Source organism: Xyrauchen texanus, chromosome 1 (genome assembly GCF_025860055.1).
Source record: "Xyrauchen texanus isolate HMW12.3.18 chromosome 1, RBS_HiC_50CHRs, whole genome shotgun sequence".
In the NCBI taxonomy this organism is placed as follows: Eukaryota; Metazoa; Chordata; class Actinopteri; order Cypriniformes; family Catostomidae; genus Xyrauchen; species Xyrauchen texanus.
Genome location: NC_068276.1, coordinates 66,090,023 through 66,106,089, shown reverse-complemented (window position 1 = coordinate 66,106,089; position 16,067 = coordinate 66,090,023). Strand labels below are relative to the sequence as shown.

At 39.2% G+C, this 16,067-nt stretch overlaps 1 protein-coding gene across 1 annotated transcript in view; it reads right to left on the bottom strand.

Annotated features, from left to right (window-relative positions):
* LOC127642915 (titin-like) overlaps nucleotides 1-16,067 on the bottom strand; it is a 482,588-nt gene that overhangs the window by 138,042 nt on the left and 328,479 nt on the right. The gene's annotated exons all lie outside the window — the stretch shown is intronic.

The following is a 16,067-nucleotide window of genomic DNA, read 5'->3' as shown; positions in this document are numbered from 1 at the left end:
TAATGCTCATAAAATAGTACCCCCTACGGACGATGATTGTGGTAGATCTCCTTGCGATACTACAAATTATTGTCGTAAATGCAATAAACGTTACCATACAGCCAAAAACCCCAAACCTCATAACTGTCCAAATGATAAATGTCTACATTGCGGGGATGATGTAAGCCACGGAGGTCAACACCAGTGCTTCATACAGCCTACCATACCCAAGGAATATACAGATCGTTACATTTTCTATGATTTTGAAACACGATGTGATAATGGTAAACATATAGCAAATTATGTGTGTGCCATGACTTTTGATGGTGAGACATTTGAATTTGGAGGTGAGGGATGTGTGAGACAACTCGTTTGGAGGTTTAGACAGCCGAAGTACAAAAATTACACTTGGATTGCACACAATGCAAGCGGGTTTGACAACTTTTTAATTCTGGAGTATTTTTGCAATGCAGGACTCCAACTTAACATAGTAATGCAGGGCTGTAGAACCATTTTCATGTATGATGAGACTTTTAGGCAACGTTTTATCGATTCTTACTCATTCCTCCACATGGCTCTGTCTAAGATGCCATCTGCGTTAAATTTGCAAAATGAAGAAAAAGGCTTCTTTCCTCACTATTTCAACAGACAGGAAAATCAGACTTATATAGGTCCATACCCTGCTAAAAACTACTACGGGTACAACTCCATGACAGATAGTGCCAGGACAAAATTTGATCAGTGGTACAGAAACAGTCGATGGTGAAGTCTTTGATTTCAAAAAAGAGATTGGCATCTACTGCATGAATGACGTCGTTTTATTACGTGAAGCATGCATTAAATTTAGAGATGAATTCCTACGATGCACACAGATAGATCCTTTCAGCTACGTGACTCTTGCTAGTTGCTGTATGGGTGCTTTCAAGATGCAATTTCTCTCTAGAAATACACTGGCTCTGACACATAATAATGCATACGTCAATCAGTATAAGACATTCTCTAACATCTCTATTGAATGGCTTGAGTATGTGAAAAAAACACGTGACGTAGACATTCACCACGCGCTAAATCACGGTGAAGTGAAATTTGGAGGGTACTTTGTTGATGGATATTACGAAAAAGATGGTGTACGAAAAGCTCTAGAATTTGCCGGATGTTTTCACCACGGTCCACGAGTGTCGTTACAGATCTGACTATGTAAACCCCTGTCAAAAGTGCCTTTTGAAGTGCTCAGGATGCAGTTTAATGACAAGATTGATGTTTTGCAGAACGCATACTGTTTAGACGTTGAGGTGATGCATGAGTGTGTATGGAAGAATCTTAAGCAAACTGACCCTCATGTAATTGCGTTTATGACCACTTATTCGGCACCTGAGAGACTGAAACCACGTGATGCACTCTTTGGGGGCGTACAAATGCTTACAAGTTGTACCACAAAACTTCAGAAAATGAAAAGATCAGATATGTTGATTTCACGAGTCTTTATCCTTACTGTCAGGCTCGAAAAAGCTACCCTGTTGGACATCCTGAAATAATTTTCAAGGATTTTGAACCCCTTGAAAATTATTACGGACTTATTAAGGCCACAATGCTACCCCCGAAAATTGCTTCATCCTGTGCTTCCTTACAGGTGTGCAGGGAAACTTATGTTTCCTCTATGCAGAACATGCGTTGAGAAACAAATCAATGTTACATCTTGTACGCATACAGATGAGGAGAGGTCTATCTCAGGCTGCTGGGTGAGCATTGAATTGTTGAAGGCGATTGAGAAGGGGTATCTTGTAATGGAGGTCTCAGAGGTGTGGCACTTTGCAGAGAAATCGGAAACACTGTTTTCCGATTATGTAAAGACCTTTCTGAAATTTAAACAGGAGGCCTCAGACTATCCCTCTCACGTAGTCACCGATTCAGACAAAAAGCCTATATCGATGATTACTTTAAAAAGAAGGGATTAACCTCGATCCTGCAAAGATCTGTCACAACCCTGCTCAGAGATCTATCAACAAATTGTTGCTGAATAGTCTGTGGGGGCGTTTTTCAATGAGAGAAAATCTACCCACTTCTAAACTTTTGAAAGACCCAGAAGAATTTGCTCACATCATATTTGGCTGTCAGTATGACGTTAAATATTTCACATTCGTGTCTGATGAAATTGCGCTGGTGCAGTACAAACATGACGATGGAGCCATGTACAACACACGGGATGTGAATATATTTCTGGGGGCCTTTACAACAGCACATGCACGGTTAGAATTGTATAGCCTTATGGATAAATTGGGTGACAGATTGTTGTATAGCGACACAGACAGCGTTATCTTTATCTCTAGAGATGGTGATTGGGAACCTCCTCTGGGTCCTTATTTAGGAGATCTGACTGACGAAATCGGCAATGATGATCACATCACAGAATTTTTGTTCAGGAGGGCCTAAAACATCACGGATATCGCACTGCAAAAGGTAAAGTGTGTATGAAAGCAAAGGGTATAACTTTGAATGCTGAAAATTCTATGGGGATTAGATTAGACACTTTGATCGGTCTTGTTGACAGTTATGTAAAATCGCATGACACCAAACACGTCCTAGCCTACACAGACAACATCGTGAGGAATAAAAAGAACTTCACTTTGCAAAACAAGTCAGTTGTTAAAAGTTTCAAGTGGTGTATAATAAGAGGCAGCTTTTCCCTGATTATACAACTCTACCATATGGCTACTAATAATTTTTTAAATCACACGCAGTGTCTTGGGAGGTTGATGGTTTTGATTTTAGACTTCAACATCCTTTTTCATGTGTAATAAGTGGACCTTCAAATTCTGGAAAGTCTTATTTTGTAAAAATGTTGTTGGAAAATGCTGTAAATATGATTTCTAAAAAGATTGAAAACATTGTGTACATTTATGATTGCTGGCAACCTATGTATGATGAACTGTATAAATTGTATAACATTAAATTTGTGGAAGGAATACCGCAGTCTCTGAATGATGATGTTTTATTACCTGTCAATAAAACAAATCTGTTAATAATTGACGACATGATGAAGGAGGCAAGTGGAAACTCTGAAGTGGAAAAGTTATTCACTCAATACGTTCACCATAGAAACCTCAGTGCTATTTATATTGTGCAGAATTTATTTTTCCAAGGTAAATCCAGCAGAACCATCAGTTTGAATACAAATTATTTAATATTGTTTAAGAATCCTCGTGATAACAATCAGATAAATGTGTTGGGAAAACAAATGTACCCTGGAAATACAAAATATTTTATGGAATGCTATCAAGATGCTACCAACCAGCCTTTTGGATACCTCATGATAGACTATAAAGCAAAAACCCCTGAATGTTTTCGTCTCAGAACGGGGTTGCTTTCAAACCAGCCAGTAGTTTACATTCAAAAAAGAAAACCGTGATTTTGGTAAAATGTCTGCTAGACTATCTAGAAACCTCCCCCTGTTAAAAATGCTATTTAAAGCGACCCCCATGCAAAGGCATCTTATTATGCAATCAGCATCTGACGAGCTCATTTTAACATTGTGTGAGATGCGTTTAATGTACTCTATGGCACAATCCTACTAACGAACCAGCAACACAAACGGTTGAAGAGGAGAAAGACTGAAATTAAATACATAGCCAATAAAAAGATTGGTGTGTCCACAAAAAAACGCATGCTCAACCAGAAAGGAGGATTTCTTCTTCCGCTCTTGAGCATAGCAGTCCCCTTTATTACAAGTCTGATAACGGCTAAACATGGATGAAGATGGGAGTATGCTGAGAAGCTGTTTTTAGTGTCTCAAAACCAAATAGATAAACTGAAGCTGTCCAATACCCAAGTGTCTATTCAACAAACCGTGGAAGACGATCTGGATGTTGCTATAAGAAATATTTTGAATAAAGACAATTTGGATACTCATGAGAAGGCTAAGCTTTACACTTCAGCTTTACAAAGATTTTTAACGGTAGTTAAACAGGGTGATCGAGATAGTAACACATTAACGCTTGCATTAACATCCCCCAATGAGTCTCGCAAAGAACAATCTGTTAACCCTGTTGAAGATATTATAGCAGATGTATTGAAAAATGTCCCATTGAGATGTGTGAAAAATGCAAGATACATCATGGATAAAATGTCTAAAGCCAAAGAAATGGCATCTTGGATGATTCGGGGGAGTTTGTATTTAAAGGTATTACTGTACAGGGATCACACGTGATGGATCTTGTAAAGAGTATTACGGCTCCGCATAATATTAGGGATGACCGTAGACCTCATGGATGGACTGAGTTTTTGCAGGCAATTGCTACTTTAAACATCCCCTATTCAACAGTGCCAAACCATAAGGTTAGACGTGTAATAAGTTCATTTAAAACCAAACCGTCTACATCGCCCTCTATGGGTCAAAGAACGTATTTAAGTACACCTTCTTCTAAGGATTCAGATGTATCACCGTTTAAATCACCGTCTCTTGATCAAAACGTATGGCTGTCATTTTGATATTGTATAATTGTATATTCATTTTTGTACAAATTAATCATATGGTATTCAATAAAGCTATGACATTGGTGCATTTGACATTGTGCTCTTTTTATTTATTAGAAACAAACATTTACAAATCATGTGTTTAACATAAACGTTTCACCCATTTGCACACATTGCATACACTTAAATGTAGTACTATTACAATGAGTTATCCTTAGTTTTTTCACAAAATGCGATACATATTCATCATTTTTAATTAAATCATCGCTATAAAGCATCATAACATCATCATAAGCACGACCTCGAATCATATGATATAGAAAGAAATTACAATGATGACCGCATGTGTCAGACATAAAATGCTGAACTTGTTTAGCTGAATATTGAATGCGTGTTGAATTCGTTTTTAGAAAGGCAGTGATTGATACAGGAAAACGAATAAAATCAGGACTATTACCGAAACTGTCAAAGAAAAATGCTGAACCATCCTTATTTATGTAAATTGCTAACCAGTGTTCACCGGGGAGATGTGCAGGGTCTGTGTTGATTATGGCTGACGTAGGTAATGTTCTTAAGGGGTCCTTCGGTAAATGATCACACGGTAGTACTCCAAGAAAATGCGTGTTTTGTGTGATTCTGTCTATAGCCGCTGTAAGTTGTATGGTATTCATGTTTTCAATTAATAGTAGTAAACAAGCACCTGTCTTCGGTTAGAAACTTCAATGATGTTGTCAAAAACAGCATAAACAATCAGATTAATGGTTCTTGGAAGCGGTTGTCTGAAACGTACTTCTAGTCTGATATTCCCAGACTTAACAAGCGAGATGTGTTGGACACATTCTTCGTCTGGAGTGAGGTTAAAACCATAAAGTGTATAACCCTGCAGAAAATCTTCTCTGTCGATTACCAACGCTTGGTTTTTTAGATGTCTTCCAGACGAAAGTGCAAGCTGGTAAAATTCTCGCACGGCGGTGCCTGCTCCAAAGTCAGGTTGTAATGGTTTGGCGGGTGTTGCTGACCATCCACATAAACAGCTAGAAACTCCAGATCGTAATGCTTAAATGCAAAAGGGTTTTTATCGTATGCCCCTGTAAAAGCATCATTATCGACCATACCCAATATGATGGATTTGGGTAATGTACCTAAAAACAGGTTTTCCTGGTTTGATACACGGCCTCCAGCTGGTATGGAGAAATTTTTCAGGCAGACCCTGTCAATGGGGTATTTGGCAGTTGTTGAGAGTAGTGCTTGAGCGTGCCCCAGTCTCACTCCTGGTGATACAGATACTTTTTTAACAAACAGAGAAGCTGTCAAAATGCATAGTTTATATGCTATAGCATCACTCCTCATTAGACAAAATTCATCTTTGCCTCTTGTCAGACGGATTTTAATGTCCACCCCATTAAGCATTAGTTTTTCTTGAAAGAAAATATCACTGTGTATTGGTGATAAAAGCTCAACTACTGCACTTTCGTTGCTAAAGGCAGCCCTCTTTGTCAGACCAATGTTAGCCCCTGCCGGATCGCCTGCATCCATATGTCCGGCAGAATCTTTGTAAAATAAACCTGCTGAGAAAACACTTTCCAATGTATCTTTACCATAGTTTAAAAGGCATTCTATAATACATCGATAGGGGTAAGTGTTTGTACTCTGCGAAATTAACCTATCACCAAGCGATACGTCAACCTGTGAAAAAATAGTGTTTCCTGGATAATTGACCAGTCCAACAGGAGTCCCATCTCTGATATTTGAACCGTCCGGATTTGTGATTTTAACACGCATGTAAAGCAGTGTATTATTTAAATCTATATAATCTTCACCATTCCCCGCTATGAAAAATTCCAATGGAGCGCTGTCCGATATCGCAGATAGAGGAGGGATTTCAACGTATGTGTTTTTTTCAATAGCCGTCTGAGTCATCAGCACTGTAAACAGATCCAGTTCGGATTTAATACACTCTTCGGACATGGTGTGTAGTAGTGCCATGGTTTAGAATATAGTTTTAACAGATGAAAAACGCTTCACAGCTCTCTTTCGTTTTCGTTGCCTAACTGCGGTTTTCTTAGGGTGTTTCCTGGTTTTCTTTACAGCTTGACCACTCCTCCCCCTCCTCATTCCAGGTGGTTTAGACCTCCGTCTTGAGATTTATCATTATTATTAAAGGAATGTGTCATAGCTCTGGTAACAACGTCGCTGGCTATGTTTTTAGCAGCGTTTTTAAGGTGTGGTTTGGCTATGCTGAAACCTCTTTTTAACAACGGAAGAGCCATTCGAAACAAACCCCTGAAAAGGCCTCCGAGCCCCGCCCCATACATGACCCCTCCCCCAGAAAACCCCGGCATTCCACCGCCTGCTTGAGTTTTATAATAGTTTACATAATGAGTGGGGTCCATTTGGTACGGATTATAATACGCCATTTTTAAAGGATCGGTTGTTTCACAGGCCTGAAGTGTAGTTTAACGACGACTTTGCCGTAAGAAAATGGCACTTCCCTATTTCTGTCGTCTTTGAGTTCAATACAAATCTCTCCAATAGAATGTTTATTCACTGACACGTAGTGTACTCTGTCATATGCAACACTGACTATTTCACGATCCGATCCGGTTATATGTACACATCTCAAAAGCGGGACATGTGCATCACCCACAGATTGATATTCGATAATATCTGTGTACATGTACATGGTGTAAAACCCTCCATTTATGTCTGCTTGGTGTGGCGCGTACACTGGCGTAAAACCGGGTTCGATGCTTTCATTTCCAGTATAATCATTTACAGCTACCAATGGTTTCTTCGGTATTACACCCAAAATAATGGCTAGTTTACCGTGGAATGTTAAGGAACTTCCTGGTGCCGCCATCATGAACACTTTGTTTTTCACATGATCGTAGCCAAGATGTGCATGCCGAGGTAGCAAAGTATTTAGGTCCTTAATTACAAGCAAAACTTTGTCATAATAACCGCTTTTCAGCTTTATCTTCTCAAGATGGCTGATTCCGTCGATAACCTCTCTGAATTGGACTTTCACATCATCATCAGTAATAGTGTACCATGATCTAGGGTATTCAATTTCAGCCACACCCACCTCCCAACGACCTTTTAAGTTTATAGGTTTGGCTAATCTTGTTCTGTAATTTGAAATTCGGTTTTCGGGGTAAAGATCTAATGAAGCATTGCATGGCAATGTAACATAAAACCCTGCTTCATCCATGACCGTTTACTGCAGAAATGAACTCAGGTAACAAATGTTTTATTTTTATATGCTTTAAGAGGTTTGTAGATCTACAACAGCTTTTTCATTAACCCAGCTGTCAAACTTCGGAGGCCACCCCACCCATCGTACGAGCACCATGGATCTTTTACCATGCGTCTTCTTGTCTAAAACTTTAAAAGCTTTGTCCTTATCCACAATAATTTTTTGTAACTCCTCTTCCATCGATAACGTCGCCATCGTAATCAGATAGTTTGTAGACTGGTGGTTGTCGTGGTATACATTCGGTTATAGTGAAGAACTCATCTGTGTAGTTTTGTTCATAACCCTTGGTAAAAGGACCCCTCATCTTTGATATTCTATACAAATTGTCATAGACGACCGGATCATTTTCTTTGTTGACATCTACAGGCCTCATTTTAATACTTCTGTGATAACTACTGTTGTATCCTTGAATAATGTCTTGTAAAACATTGATGTAGCGTTTAGAGTTTATAGCTGTTAAATAACGCCACAGCTGCCCTTTTAACGTTCTATTAAAACGTTCAATAACGCTTGCTTTCAATTCACTCCCCGTGCTGAAATGGTAAATGTTGTGTTTTTTAGTTAGTTGTTGAAAATGCTTGTTAAAAAATTCCTTCCCCTTGTCAGTCTGAATTTTCTGAGGGATTCTACCCTCTTGTAGTATTGAATTAAAGGCATTGGTCACAGCCAATCCAGTCTTGTTCTTTATACAACGTACCCATGCATATTTGCTAAACACGTCTATACATGTGAGAAGAAATTTAGTATTGTCATTTTCCGTAGAATATATTGACATATCTACCAGGTCCATTTGAAACTGTGTATCAATACCGTAAACAACGACCCTATTCCTTTTAAAATGATGTCGCAGTGGTCTGTGGAGCGTATAAGCATCTTGACTGGCTAACCAGTCTGAAACTTCTTTATCACTTAGCAAATCACCACTTTCCTCTAATACACCACGTTTTAATCTACTCACACCCCCTAAAGAGCCGGGGTTTGATGGTGTGTAGTACACCTTATGCAATTGCTCGGTCATGTTAACAGATCAGACACACCTAAATAATGAAACAGTGATTCTATAAAAGTATCCTTTTATTTTAAAATCAGGGGTAATCATACAATACATGCTTAAATAGTCAAATAGAAACACCAACATCAACCAATGTCTAGATATTGTAGGAAATTAACGCATGTATCAGTATTTTTGTCAATCAGGTAATTAAACAGAGTATCAACATTTTCAAAGACATGACTATCACTCCTTTCGTTTCTTGACAATAACATCACACACGTATCCGTCACAAATGTACATAAGCATATTATATCAGATATTTCACAGACATTATCGCATTCAAACAATGAATTTAGAATGTTTTTAAGCAACAAACAGGGAGAATCATTCTGGTAGGCATAGACTTGTATCATTTCAGTCCAATTGATAGACCTCTGACTATATCCATGTGTTTTTTTAGACAAATCAGCCGTTTGTTAATATAGGCTTCATTTACAAGCTTGTTTTGTCCAGAACGTTCGTCATTAATGATCTTATACAGCATATTGGTTATTTCACATTGAAGTCGATGTCTCAGAATAAATGTAATCAGGCCAGTAGCTCCCCATTGTTAGCATCAAACTTTGGACCCAGCCGAACAGCCTTTCCAACCGTCCACAGCGTCGTAGACAGCCTGTTCACAGGTATCATTCACCAGCTTCTCACGGATTTCATGCACTCTCTGTAGAATGTTCGGCTCCTCTCTTAGTTCACACATAGAGCCCGAAGCCATTTGTTTTGAGAATAATGGCTGGCTGATGAAGTTATTGGCTGGCTAGCCGGCTCAGCCAAAACCTAAATGGCTGCTGCAGCCGCCAAACTTTTCATAGCTGCAAATGGCTGAAGCTGCCACTTCATGTCTACAGATGTCTATGTTATACTGATTTACTAGATCTCAATATTTCCAAGCAACGCATGGCTTACACTATATTTCTACAAAATGCAATACAATGTAATAAAGAAAACACCAGATTTTACTTTCACAACGTATATACATATTTGCTATAGTGTTGGCGCATTCAATAGCCACTGTAACGTTAGTGAATAATGTCCCTGATGCTGTGTAAGAATGCACACTTGTCAAACTTCACGGAGTAACGTTATGCATATATTTATGACATGTACAGTAATTCGCTGTTCAACTTTATAGTTAAGGCGAGACACTACGGGTGAATAGGGTAAAATTTTTAACTAGCAGATATCACCATGAAACTTTCCCAGTTGATTAGTTACATTAAGATGAGAAAAAAATGTATTACAAGTTTTCTTTTAATTTAATGTTTAAATATGCAAATTAGGCAATATCTAATTAAATATGTGCTAATTTGCATATATTTTAAAAAACGAAATCTGAGTATTGGATAAAGCCAGGTTAAAAATATTTTTTTCATTGTGTTCACATATTAGATGGGAAAAAAATTACAGAGGGATTTATGGATATCTACTTTTGTTATCCTGTAAATCAGAATATAATGATTTTCGCCATATTTTTTGGAATAAAATGTTATATATATATCCGGCTAGGAATAATATATTTACAAATCCCTCTGTAAATGTCTTCATAATATAACTAGTACCAGACATGGGGACTTGTGACTTGGTGACTTGGACTCGAGTCGACTCGAGTCGCTATTTTTATGACTTGTGACTTGACTTGACAAAAAATAAAATACTTGAGACTTGACTCGGACTTGGAAGTTAAAGACTTGGGACTTGACTTGACTTGAGACACGAAGACTTGAATGACTTGAGTGTTAATCACATCATGTTTTCAGTTTGAATATAAAATATATAAATTATTTAAAAAAATAAAGTTGATCCAGCAGGAGCGCAGGCTGAGAATAGTTTTGTCATGACTGGATCACGCGACACTATAGGCTATCATCAGCCATGCCCTCTCGTACCTTACGCACACCACGCCCACTTAGATCAGATAACACATCAACATGTCAGCCGGAGGGGTAACGTTACCGAGGGTCATCGCTTCGGCTTCAAAAATTATTATCAAGATGGCAAAAGACGAACAGCGCTTTGCAAGACATGCAACGTTAAGATTGCGGACAGCCAGACGACAACCTCCAATTTCGATCCGCCATTTGAAGAGCCATTCTGCCCAGTAAGTGCTTGTCAATTTGTTAATTTTATCTGGTTAGTTGGTAGTTAGCTAATGTAATAATAGCAGGGTTCCCACGGGTCCTTGAAATCCTTGAAAGTTTGTGAATCTGAAAAATACAATTCAAGGCCCTGGAAAGTTCTTGAAAATAAACATACATAGATAAAGGTCCTTGAAAGTGCTTGAATTTATTTTGTGCAAGAAGTTTTCTGGAAAAAAAAAATCTGTCCATTAATTTTTTATTTCGCCAACACTTCGTGGCTTATGCTGCATACTAGCCTGCTTGATTTACGTTAGTTACGCGCATTTACGTTAAGTGTTTCCCGCGCGAGGTACTTTGTTTTGTACGTTGCCATGACGTTCACGCACGCTGGTACCTCAACGTTTCCCACTCACAGACATTGCAAAAATAGGCTTATGGATATACTCTGTGTGAGTGAATGAGTGAGTGTGGGTGTGGGAGTGTGAGAGCGCGAGCGCGAGAGTGAGTGAGTGTGGGAGTGTGGGAGAGAGAGTGTGGGAGAGAGAGTGTGTGTGGGAGTGAGTGTGGGAGTGAGTGTGGGAGTGTGTGAGAGAGAGTGTGTGTGTGTGAGAGAGAGTGTGTGTGTGTGTGTGTGTGTGAGAGAGAGAGAGTGTGTGTGTGAGAGAGAGAGAGTGTGTGTGTGAGAGAGAGAGTGTGTGAGAGAGAGAGTGTGTGAGAGAGAGAGTGTGTGTGAGAGAGAGAGAGTGTGTGAGAGAGAGAGTGTGTGAGAGAGAGAGTGTGTGTGAGAGAGAGAGGAGAAATGTAACAAAGTTTAATGTATGTAACTGTGTTTGAGAGAGAGAGAGGGAGGTGTTCAGAGAGGAGTCTGTTGGATGTTAAGCTGTTATATGTTTTATGGACTCAATGTTGAAAATTTAAAACATTTCAAACACTGTTGGCAGAAGTGAAAAATAAATAATTTTATGAAGTTACAATTTTGTTTGATTCCTGAATGTATTTTACTGAACATGAGTATTGTAATTTACTGACAGTTACTTATATCTTGTCTTTTCACTTTATTATGATCAGATTCTGCAGGTAAAATTACAATAATATGGTGACTTGACTTGGACTTGACTTGACATAGCCTGTGACTTGACTTGGACTTGACTTGACATAGCCTGTGACTTGACTTGACTTGACTTGACATAGCCTGTGACTTGACTTGACTTGACTTGCCCAAGAAAAAAATACTTGGGACTTACTTGAGACTTGAAGGTTAAGACTTGAGACTTACTTGAGACTTGCACATGTGTGACTTGGTCCCATCTCTGACTAGTACTACTGAAGTGGAGATTTCGGACTTGGAGTATGAGAGAAAGGTTATTTTGAGAAAACGGGCTTTAAAGATTTATCATCAGCCAATGAGATCGCGCATTCAGTCTTTTTACTTTCACGATTGGTTGCTGATAAAAAGGAAATGACCATATTTGGATCCAACAGGATTGTACAGAAGAGAGAGAGTTTCCTAACGGTGCATGTGATGAGAGGGTGAGTGACGGCAGAGATCGCGGAGAAGTATGTTGATTAAGAACGCAAACTTTTGTTGAATTTATGAGAAATCTACAGACGCAAACAGACGAAGTGTAGTAAATGTGTATTTCGGACTTTTTTTCACCACAAGTCTGAAAGAAGACATGTTATTGAAGACAAATATCCAAAAATCTCAAAATTGACCAGTAAAAAAAAAACTATGTTTTTGCCTGCCGTGTCTCGCCTTAATATAAACACACACTGTTATCAGTATTATTTTGGACAAAGTTTTGCACATTTCACTTCAATGTACACTGAAGCATGCGTCGTGAATTAGCAATGTGGAAACGGTGGTTTGTTACTGCAGTAATATCACGTTCAGTGCTATAAATCTCTCCGTTCCAGAATATTTGGTTCATAACATCAATCTTTGATTCAGGTGTTTGTGCAACCGTGCCCTGAAGATTTAACAAAAGTCTGGGTAGGCCTAAGTTAAAAAAAAAAGTAAGTAGGAATTAGGAAAGTATGTGAGAAGTGAGATAATTTTTTAATGAAAATTACCTTGCTTGCTTCTTTCCGCCATTTCACCTCAGTGCGAGAAAAAAATGCATCGCTTCTTCTGTACGGAAAACGAGCAATTTTAATTGGTCGTCAATTCACTGTGAGTCTGTGTATCGTAGCAACGAGCACAAGACTGTGCTGTTATGAATACAGTGGGAAAATAGATCTCGTGTATTGTTTATATATTTCGTGTGTATGTCACTATGTGATAGAATTATTATTTGATGCAAATAATTCTAGCCGGCTCAGCCAAACTTTATCAGATGGCGGCTCAATTTGGCTTACGAAATTATTGGCTGGCGGCGGCTGAAATTCTAAATGGCGCAAATGGCGGCGCCTGGCGGCGGCTTCGGGGTCTATTCACACAACACGCCTTCGACAACTCCATGGATTCTCTGAGGATGCGGTGTCAACACAAATAGTTTTAAAGCCTGGACGATGACTTGTTTAACACAGGTTTAAACAGTTTACTGGAAATTTCTTCAAAATGAGTGTAAAAGAAATACTTGTCAGGATCAAACAAGCACGTGTTCTGGATCTGACTGGGGTGATCCACTTCACAACCGTAGCACAACTCTTTTAACTTTAAATCGAGGAGATGATCCAGAATGACCACTATGACTGCTTTTATGAAATTGAACCCCTTCACACCAATAATGCCATCCGTGTCGTCCTCTCCCTTAAGAGCCGCTGCATCCGGAAGTGGGCATCCTGATCCGTGGGATGAAATGAACGTTAGATTGCTGTAGCCAAGCTCCATGCAAAACTTGTCAAGCCAATGGCCGATGTCAGAAGACCCTACAACAGGGTCATCTCTTGCTGAAGTATCTGGGTCATTGGGTGATGCGACGGGCCCAGGAAGATATGTAGTAAAGTCTTCAGACATGTTGGTTTGAAATGCGGTCAGTCACCGCCAGCCTTTAAGGTCTGTAGAAGGTGGGCGGTGTTACACGGTCACTCCCATGCTTTTTCGGGGTCAAACAGGCTGACCTTAATTACATTGTATTGGTCATTTGCATCACACCATTTAAACAGTTTGTCTATCTTTGAAAAAACATCATTCAGTATAGGAATATCTTTCCACTGAAACAAAAACTTCATTTGGAAACATTAATTGTGCTCTGTCTCTGGGAAAGGACACCCTCTGTCACTGAGACCCTGTTTGTCCTCGCTGGTAAGTATGTAGACATGGTCAGCCACCCTCTTGATAGTGTGGTTACTAAACACACGGTCTCTTGGAAATGATTCTGGAGATGCTCCATTATTCAGATCCCTCCAAACACGATTGTAAAATACATCCCAGTCCTTTTCCGTGAAATACAAACAATGGTCTTCATCCATTGCATCACCCTTGTTGAATAACTTAACAGTACAAGATGTTCTGTCAAAGTCGTACACACACAACTGTGTGTTGTTTAGATGAAATTCATATTTCAGATCTTCTAACGGCTCATGGAGAAACTTGGTCATGCCTGGACCATGACATCTCCTCGGAGCCCAATATATCTTAGTAAGTCTTTTTACATCATTTAACATTGTTTTTTTAGGAGTGCTGGGAGCAGCCATTGCACAAGTGGAAATCACAAAATACTTGCTGAATAGTTGCAATGAACAAACCTAACCCTTTTTAAATACACCGATGGGGGTATCAGAACAGACACGCCATATCACAGCATGTAGCCTACAACTGCCGGAGGGAGGGGAGGGGGGCGGAGGGAAAGGTCAAATGTACAGCAATTAAACCATAAATCAGGGCCATAAATCATTTTTTGTCACAACGTACATAATACATACTACTCAGGCTTATTTTGGTTAGTCAGACTTATTGTCGGTGAATTCTGTTTCATAAAGCAAATTTAAAATAGTTCAAACTCAGTTACCCTGGAAACTTATGCTGGGAAACTAGCCTGGTCCGGGGCAGGCTAACTGTCAGGCTGAAATGATGCTTAACCAGAATACCGTTTTAACACTGACCCACTGGGAATGTGATGATATTACATCGGACTCTCTGGCATGCTGCCATTTTATTTCATGTAACCGCTATCAGTCCAACAATGAAAACAAATGCACTTTAAAAATAAATGTAATACATTCGAACATACAAAAAGTGAAACAAATATAAAGAAGTAAAGGTAGGCCTATTTGTTTAGTTGGTGTGATTTTTGTAATGAATCAATTAAATGTCTATAAATAGGGAGCTCCACCCATATGTGTAGGAGGACGCATAGGCGTGTCCTTTCATTGATGAGGTGGTGGATGAGGGAGCGATAATCATACGCAGGGCATTTCAAAGAGCACATACTTTCAGGGACAGGGCAGACCCATTGGCTTTTTCTGACTACTACCTGCATGAGCGGTATAGATTCTCGAGGGAAGGGATAGCATATATTTGTAGATTACTGAGCCCACACATCGCAAATAGCACACGGCGCAATAAAGCGCTCGCAGTCCCACAGACTGTGTGCATTGCACTTCGCTTTTTTGCCAGCGGAACATTTTTGCACACAGTTGGAGATGCAGAGAATATCAGCAAAGCATCGGTTTGCCGCTCTGTACTAATTGTGTACCTGTCTTTAAAAAAATACTTAATGTGTTCATCACCTTCCTGGCCACAGAGCTGATTCACAGTATTAAACAGGCCTTTTATGGAATCGCTGGTAAGTTCAAATAAGAACTATATAGAAAATGGAAATATTTATTGTCTGTTAATGTAAGACAGACAATTGACAGACAAACACTTAACTTTTGTAGCTTTCCCAAATGTTATCGGAGCTCTGGACTGCACCCACGTGCGCATAAATTGCCCATCTGGTCCGCATGAAGCAGACTTCGTTAATAGGACATCATTACACAGCATCAATGTACAGGTACAGTCCCACTGAGATTATATTGTAGGCTAGAAGCGATTGTTCTTTACAATAAGCTGGGCACCAGTGTTCTATTCATTGCAAATGCATTAACAATTCTATTTATATATATCTATGTAAGTCCAATGTAGTGACCTACATTTTTAATTATTTAGATGATTTGTGATGCAGATTGCATCATCACAAATGTAGAGGCAAAATGGCCTGTCTCAGTGCATGATTCCAGAATCTTTCGGGCCTCTTCTCTTTCCCACCAACTGGCACAAGTTATGTTAGTCACTTAACATATAGCA